At 31.8% G+C, this 9,370-nt stretch overlaps 1 pseudogene; it reads right to left on the bottom strand.

Moving 5' to 3' along the window:
* Positions 1–2,499: 2,499 nt before the first annotated feature.
* Positions 2,500–4,421, bottom strand: LOC141562992 (5-formyltetrahydrofolate cyclo-ligase pseudogene; annotated as a pseudogene).
* Positions 4,422–9,370: the final 4,949 nt, after the last annotated feature.

A 9,370-nucleotide genomic window follows, 5' to 3' on the forward strand; every position in this document is an offset into this window, starting at 1 on the left:
CCTGAGTGTTGTAATTATATATGATATTACCAAACAGTACTATAAAGTTGCCAAAAAGAAATTAGTGCAATCTAAGGATATAAGCAGTTATGTCTACTATATTTTAAGATAAAATTTAATGAAATTACAATATATTTAGAGGAAAGTGATCAGGATGTGGAAAAGTCAAAAAATAGAAAAACATTTTTTTAAATGACAAATTGATATTTAGCCACTGGAAATACTCAAAGGAAAGAAGCTATATGACTTTCATCTGTGTTGGAGGAGGGATTCCTGCATTGGGTATTGTCTAGCTAAGTAACAGCACAACTTCACCATTCTCCTCTTACCCTCCCATACATACCCACATACATCCAGTCCCCTTCTATACACAAAGAAAGCCCAATTTACTCCTAAAAAGCAGAAATTACACAGTCTTATGAGCCACTTAACATGAACATTTCAGATGCATTTAGTATTTGGTCATAATTGAATTGCAAAATTTTAACTTTTAGAACTCCTAGTTCGAACCTGATTTGCTGTTTATCCTGCTTCCAGGTTTTGTTTGTCTCAGACTTCTCTATGCCATTAACTCTCTGGATTATATGTTCTAATAGGTTCTTTAAGAGAAACTTAGTCTTGGCTATCATATTTACTACCATGTGCTAAAATTACATCTTTAAAGTGTCTATGTAAGAATTTCCAGTTGGCTGCCATCTTGTCAGCCTTAAGTATATCTCCATTCCATTTGGGAAAGATTTCAGGTCATATTATCCCAATGATAAAGGTGTAGGTTTTGGGTGACAAGGTCCCTTTCCATTTTTAGAATCTAGATACTAGTTTTTTAATGAAAAGAAAAGGAAAGATTCCATTAAAACATGAATATTCTAACCTTGATATTGATTTTGAAATCCCCATGTCTATGGTCCTAGCATATACCAAGTATTTACACTTTTTAAAATCAGTTTTATTTTATTACTAAGCTTACATTATCTATTTCCTTTTTTTTTCTTCATTAAGAAAGCAAGAAAAACAGAACCTGTTAAAACATGTATGATCAAACAAAAAAAAAAGTGTTGGCTATGTAACATGTTTGACACATATATCCATGTTGAATATATATTTCTGTGTGTGCTTTTTTTTAATCTGCAGAGTCCATTACCTCTGTCTAAAGATGGGTAACATGTTTCATCATAAGTCCACTAGAATTATGGTTGGTCATTGTGTTGATCAGAGTTTTTCAGACTTTCACAATTGTTTATATTTGTAATGTAGTTTTATTGGACAAATTATCTTCTTGATTCTCTTCATTTCACTTTGCATCAGCTAATCTAAATCTTCTAATGATTTTCTGAACCCATACTCTAAATCATTTCTTCTAGCACAACAGTATTTCATATTTATATATCATAATTTGCCCAACCATTCCTCAATTGATAGGACTTCTCTTAGTTTCCAATTCTTTGCCACAATGAAAAGAGCTGTTATAAATATTTTTGTATATATGGATATTTTTTCTTCTTTTGATATTTTTAGGGTATACCTAAAGATTCTATTACTTTTGATAGTATTTCTATTAACAGAATTTATGAGCAAAAGAGTATTCTTATTTGTATGATTTATTATTTGACCCGACATCTTTTTAGGATTAAATTACTATCAAATTAATTTTAATCTTTGCTTCAAAAGCTCTTATGAATGAAATTCAGTTTCAGTATGGTCCATAAAAGAAAAGTCTGGTATTTTTGCTTTTCTGCATTTGTTAGTGAAGTTTAATCCTAATGCAAAGTTAATTTTTGCAAAGATGTTGTACATAACAGACATAGGTGTATACTGCTTTCTCTTCCACTTTCAATATTTTTCAAAAGTCTGTCACTAACTTTTTAAAAATTTTGTTCAGATTCTTCATTTCTGTCTTTTTTTTTTTTGTTTTGTTTTTTTTGTTATATTTTTCTAGATCCTAGGAGGTAAATTAGGATTACCACTATTGCAGTTTTTAAAAATCTATTTTTTCCCTCTATATTGTTTAACTTTTATTTTAAGAATTGATATGCTAGCAATTTGGAACATGTTTAGTATTGATGTTATTTCAGTGTCAGTGGTACCCATCAGAGAAATGTAGCCTAACCCTTTTATTAAGTCTATTTTTACTGTTGCTGTGTCATGATTGCTGCCTTACAAACAATATATTATTAGGATTCTGTTTTCTGTTCCATTTGGCTATTCTTTTTCGTTTTATAAATGAATCCATCTCATTCATATTAAAAGAATATTAAATGAATGTTTATTTCTCTCCATCTTATTATCTCATACTTTTCCTTTTCTTTGTTATTTTACCCTCTTTTTAAGCTTTGTTTTACTTCTGATTCTTTTTTTAATCTACCATTTATTTCTCTCTATTCTCTCAACTCCTTTTCTTTCTATTACTTTTTGGGTGAAAATATTTCTGTACCCAACTTTATTTTTCCATATATATTCTTTTTTTTTTGATCAATTTACTTGAGTGTAAGGTCAAGTATCTTTTTTTTTTTTTTTTTTTTTTTTACTTTGAAATGAATGTATTTAATTTATTATATTTTTTTAGTGCAAGTTATAAGTAATAGATTCATGATTTCATATAAAAAAAGAAAAAACCTTCCAACAATGAAAAATCCAGATCAAAATCTATAGCAAAAAGTTTATCTGACAATATAAGTGTTTTAATTATAAAAAAGCATCATTATTGAAACTTTACAATTACATATATTTAATGTGGATATTTATAGTCAAAGTGATTCAAAGTATTAGTTTGGTCACTTTTTTTTAACAAACATAATATTTGTTCTTATAGATCTTAGATAATTCCCCTCTTATCCCACACCTTCCTTGTTCCTAGCATTGTTATTTCTACCTTGCTTTCTTTATACTCTATAGCCTACTTGAAATCTCAAAATACACATAATCCTCTAAGCTATTATGAACAAATTATTCAAATAATGCCACTTTTAAGTTGTTACCACAAACAAAAAAGATGTTCTCCACAGGAAAAGTCATTGGTCAACTTTCAACCTAAGACAAATTTTAATTTTAAGTCAGAAACCCCAAATAAATGAAGCTGAGTTTATAATCAATGTAACATCAGAACTTGACATTAGAATCTGGGATACTAACATGTAGCTTTCTTATAATGAGGCATTTAGGGGCTAATCATGGTGAATTATGGTGTTAAACTGCAAACCAATGAGCAATTTCTGTTATGTACTTCATCACTTTAGCCCACAAAAGCTATGAAGTGTTTAACACAAAATTTCAAGTCGGGTAAACAAAGAAGAGGATTAATAGAGTCATGATGAGTATTATTTGCCCTCCCTAAAATTTGAACCAAAAATAAACATCAACAAAGCAATTAATATTTATCAAAACTTCCTATGTGTCCTAGGATTTGAAGCAAAGCCATTAAGGGACATGTTATAAGACAATACAATTCTTGCTCTAAATGAATTTAAATTCTCTTCATTATGCAAGGCAGACCACAGAATCACATTCATAATTTACATTTCAAAGAAGATATAAAATTATCATTTTAACACCAGGAAATTAGAAATAAAAATCACTAAATGAAATGTTCACTTTTAACTATTATTCTATCATTCACAAGATTTTTAACTAATATTTCATACTATATTCTAATTACACCAAAGCTAGCCCAGTTCTTGGTACTACCATGGTAGAGTTGCAAATGATTTCTGGATAGGAGAAAAGAAACACATTTGACTTGACTCAGGTACAAAACCCAGATCATTCGTTTATTTGTCCTCATAGAGCACTTCATCTATTCTCATATCATTTTCTCCCACTGGCACTGCATCACAGATCTGCTCTTTGAAAGCCAAAGCAATTGTGTAAGGTCTTCTTTCTTGGTGTTGGAAGCATCGCTTCAGGTACGTGTCATAGTATCCCTTCCCCCTTCCCAGGCGGTTTCCCTCTTGGTCAAATCCAAGCCCCGGCATGAAGATGAGATCCAGACCCCCTGTAGACAAAGCCTCTTCCCGTTCTTCATCATCATCAGGTTGATGTATGTTCCAGGAAGTTTTGGGAAGTGAAAAAATTTCTTCAGCTGAAAATAACTTGACCATATCCATGTAGTTACTCTTGAATTTGTATCGAGAGATAAAACATGTTTTGCCTTGTTTAAAAATATCCTTGATAATTTCTTCTGTCTCAATTTCATCCTGCATGCTTAGAAAGATTGAAATTCTCTGAGACTCTTGATATTTACTGTGAGCAATCACCTTCTCTGTCAGCAGACGGGACTGACGGAGCCGTTCCTCGGCGCTCAGCGCCCGCAGCCGCTGCTTCATCTCGGCCCGCAAGTTGCGCTTAAATCCATTTAGAGCCGCCGCAGCCGCCATGTTGGAGCGCAGACCAGGCCCGCCCCGCCGAGCCACCAACCTGACGCGGGGAGAAGGAGCTAAGGTCAAGTATCTTTTGGACTTTCCCAGTCCCTCATCCTAATTACAGTTTTCTACTTGTGCAACCCAACTATGTGAGATAATTCTACTCATTTTTTTTTTTACCTTCTTTCCCTCCCCTTCTGGAAAATTCTTTTTCTAAAATTCCATTTATCTTTTAATGTCATCAAAACATAATGAAACTACCTCCATAACTTCTGACCTATTAAACTCCCTCTATTATTTCTGATAGTACAGTTCAGAAGGATACATGTATCACCTCCCTATATATGAACATGAACAATTTATTCTTGTTTTTCTCTTTTGATTGCTTGCCCATGTTTTTATGCTTCTATTGATATTTGTGTTTCTGTGTAAAAGCTTTCACACCATTCTGATTTTTTTTTCCACCAAGAATGTCTGGAAGTTCTATTTCATTAAAAATTCATTTTTTCCCTGTAATATTTTACTGCTTTTCTGAGTAAGTTATTTTTAGTTATATAGGTCTTTTGCCTTCTGGAATAATATATTCCAAGTTTATTTTTCATTTATGGTGATGACTACTAAATTTTGTTTGATACTGATTTTGTCTCCTTAGTACTTGAATTATTTCTTTCTATCTATTTGTATTATCTTTTTATTGACCTTTGGGAAATTTAGGTTTTGCCTACAACACTACTGGGAGTTCTAATCTTGGGGTTTTTCATACAAAGTGATTAGCTATCTCTTTTTTGACCTCTGATTCTAATAATTATGGAAATTTTTCTTGTTTGATTTTATTATTATTATTATTATTATTATTATTATTATTATTATTATTATTATCATTACCATGGCTTTCAGGTAGTCTAATAATTCTTGAATTGTCCCTTCTTAATATGTTTTCTGGGTCAGTTGTTTTGTAATCAAATATCTTTCATTTTAAAATATCTTAATTTTGTTTTAACATTTCTTGATGTCTTTTGAAATCATTAGCTTCCATTTAGTCAATTCTAGTAATTGAAGCATTATTTTCTATTATTTTTTTTTTTGGAGGGGGTGATGATAACAGTAAGGATTTTGAACTTCTTGTCTTAGTATATTCATTCTCTTTCTCTAATTTTCTTCTAAAGGTCTAATTTCTTTTTCATTTATCTCTTCTAAGAACTATGTTATATATATATATATATATATATATATATATATATGTATATATATTCCCAACATGGATATTTTAAATCTTTTCAGATAGATATTTCAAATTCAATCTTTTATTCTACTTTTAATACTTTATAATTTGACATCTCTGTTGCCATAATAGCTCTATATGTTGGGATTCTTTTATTGTTTGTTCATTCTTCAAACTTATTTTTTGAATTTGTACTTTACTTCTGCAGGGAATATCGAGACTGAAATTTTGTCTTCTTGAGTTCTTCTGCTACCTTTTTTGGTGATATTGAATATTATATTACACTAGAATTTGTCTTGAGGATAAGTGAGATAAAGTTCCCAAAGGGATGGGATCTGGGATGAAGTCTGCTCACTTTCTTCCTATTCTGACTCCACTATAGTGGTTTGCAATTTCTTTCCCCAACTCATTCTACAGATGAGGAAACTGAAGCAAATAGGGTTAAGTGACTGATGTAGAGTCACACAGTTACTAAGGGTCTCAGGCCATATTAAAAATCAGTAAGATAAGTCTTCCTGACTTTAGGCTTAGAATTCTATCTCCTGTAGTACCTAGCTGTCATGACTGTGCTTAGATAGATTTAAAATCTTAGTTCAAGCTATGTAATCAATGGTGGGGAGGTCAAAGGGGATGCTGCTCCCCATCATGTGGTTGGTTAATACAAAATGTTAACTGGTTCCAATTCTCCTATTTTCTAGGAGTGGGTCTCCAGCATCTCCCATATAGGTGATTACATTTTAAGTAGTATGGCCATATATCAATTCCCATTACACAAAGAAATGCTAAAACATGGTTCCATCTGTGACATAAAAAGTCTGAAAGACATAGTTTCTGAATAATTAAGCATTTTATTAATTATTGATAATTGATAATTAACAAAATGGGGCAATGACACTTTGAATGCCAAAGATCCCTTGTGGAATCTTCCAACAATGCTTGTTTGCCATTGGAAGCGTTAGTATTCCTGGGGATAGCAATCAATTCTGATTGGATAGCAAATAATGAGAAGAATGAATATCATAAAGATAGATGGGCTTATTCTAATGAGGAGCTGTGAGGCCATGACTCAGATCACTCAGTCTTAAACAAATAGACTTATCTGTTATCCAAACTATTCTCCCCAGAGCAATCTAGTCAAAAGGGGGGCCACCTCTACTCAGACCTGGCTAACTAAAACACAATGGGCCAGATTTTTCCTTAGATTCAATTCTTTGTAAGATTCTCTAGTTAGGTGAACTCTTCTACACAATAAAGAAAAGCATGTGTCTTGAGAATTCGGACAATTTCATATATCAACAATATCCTTTAGAGACAAACAACTACAAGTTTCTGAAAAATTTCCTAGTCTTAATTCATTGATTATAAATATAAAAGAGAATACTTTATCTTCTTAAAGTACTCAAGAATCTAACATTACAATAGGGAAGAAAACATATCAGAGCATATAAGACAACATGCAAATAATATGTAGATACAAGATATAGAGTGCAAATGGAAAGAAATCTTACTAGTATTTTGGGGGGACCAAGGATGGATTCCTACAAATTATGGAATTTGAGCAGACTTTTAAACAAAGTCATCAAGTCCAGAAACTTTTGCCTTGAAGAAATGAAAGTTGGCTAAGCATGGGACACAGCCACTGTCAAAACCCAGAATCAGAAAATTCAGTATGGTATTGAAGGAACTTTCAGTAGACCAAGATAGCTCATGGTATATAAAGTATATTAAGTTAATTTTAAAAAATTAAAAAGAAACATTAGGGCACAGTGTTAGAATATGGCCTTGGAATCAGAATAGTTAGATCTTTGGGATGAATGTATTTGTGTGTTTATATGCACATATTCACATATGCATAATTGCATTCATGTACATAGATATGCACATGTTTTACATTTATTTATAATTCTTTTGTATGAGTGTATACATAGACATATTCTGTGTGAATATACATACAATATGTGTATGTCTGTGACTTGATCCTTGCTTAGATGAAATATAGAGGTCTAAATCTGTGATTCTATTTCTTGAGTTTCTGCTTCCAGTGGTATCAATCACAATCCCTATAAACCTTTCCATTTTAGGGGGTTTTCTTCTGTGAATTTCTGCAAATATTCTATAGCCGACATGTTGAAAGCTTCCCTTGGGCCTAGACTATATGTCTATTATTGCTCATTCTTAATATATGACTCCTTCATTTACTTTTCCTATCCATAAATGTCCTGTAGTATATATTTTATATCACTTTTTGCACAAAAGCTATTTTTGGTGATATATAATAATATTTTAATGGTAGACAACTATTTAATTTTGAGTACATTTGTACTACATAACTTGCTGGTGATCATGTATGCATATACACATGGATATGAGTAGCAATGTGAAAATATAACCATGTGTAAGAATTTTTTTTCTTCTTCTCCTAAGCCTATCCATATCAAACTTCATTTCCTCATGCCAGGAGTCCCAGGTTTACAGTTCCTTTGTAGCAATGATTTAGTAAAGCCTAAATACTTCCAGGCCTCCACGAAATTCAATTGATGGGATCTGTGATATCAAAATTATTTTCATAATAATACTGTAATTTTTATTTCTAATATGGTAAATATCCAATATGATCAATAACACAGGCAAACAAAAGCTCTTTAGAATCCTCAATAACTCTTAAGAGTATAAAAGGGTCATGGGAATAAACAGAAAATTGAGTTTCTGTCTTTTTATCAAAAGACTAGCCCTATTAGAAGTGTGAGTGGAGTACTGAATAGCTTTTCCTTTGCCTGCTCAAACTGGAGAAGCAGTATGGAATTAAATTAACTCAAACATCATACTTCTTCATCTGTCTTTGAGAGACTGGACAAAGAAATAAAACAGGGGAAATAATCTAAGGTCTCCCCAATTTTAATTTGCTATTAATATGAAGGAGAAATAATCATTTCGCTCAGCTAAATTATACATAAAGAGTCTAATGGGTCAAATATTGACTTAGTTTTAAAATGTAATATTATCCTTATTTTATTGTATTTTTATTTATTTTGTTAAATATTTCCCAATTACATTTTAATCTAGTTTGGGATACACTCAAAATAAAGGTGCTGGGAGCCACATGTCATGCTACATGTTTGACACATGTCCTAAAGAGCAGCAAGCTTGTAGCTTCTTTGGAAATGTTTATTATGCATTGTTCTCTTGGTATCATGCATTGTTTATTTGCTTATCAATTCTATTTGAGCAAGAAATATTTTAATTACATAAAAAAACTATGAAATGCATCAGTGAGAAGTAGGCTCCATTTTACAAAGGTCATATGATAGAAGCTGAATTATAGAGGAATCAAGAAATCTTTGCCAGTGATTGCGTCTCAAGATGTGTATCCTGTGTGGGTAAATCTGTAAATTCATAATTCTTCTTGACAATGAATCTTCACAGACTAGGAATAGCCTATGGGATAGAAAATTGTCTATTCTCTGAGAATCACATAGAAGCTGGCACTTCCTGAATCTTTTTGACTTTGGGCATGTAGGAGCTTCCAGATTGAGCACAGGAATCTACTATCTCTTGAATTTCCTCTTGTTTATCTGATTTCTACTTCAATGTCTCCTTTTCTAGTTTCTCCTACAGCTCATGCCTTCTAATCATCAATATTTATCAGTCTTCCAACTTCGGCCTTCTTTTCTCCTTTTATACTATTTCACTTTTTAATCTCATCGACTACCATGGATTTAATTACCATCACTACATTGATATTTCTCAAATCTCCCTTTCTTACTCCAGTTTCTCTGCTGACATCCAATCTAGA

Source organism: Sminthopsis crassicaudata, chromosome 3 (genome assembly GCF_048593235.1).
Source record: "Sminthopsis crassicaudata isolate SCR6 chromosome 3, ASM4859323v1, whole genome shotgun sequence".
Taxonomy (NCBI): Eukaryota; Metazoa; Chordata; class Mammalia; order Dasyuromorphia; family Dasyuridae; genus Sminthopsis; species Sminthopsis crassicaudata.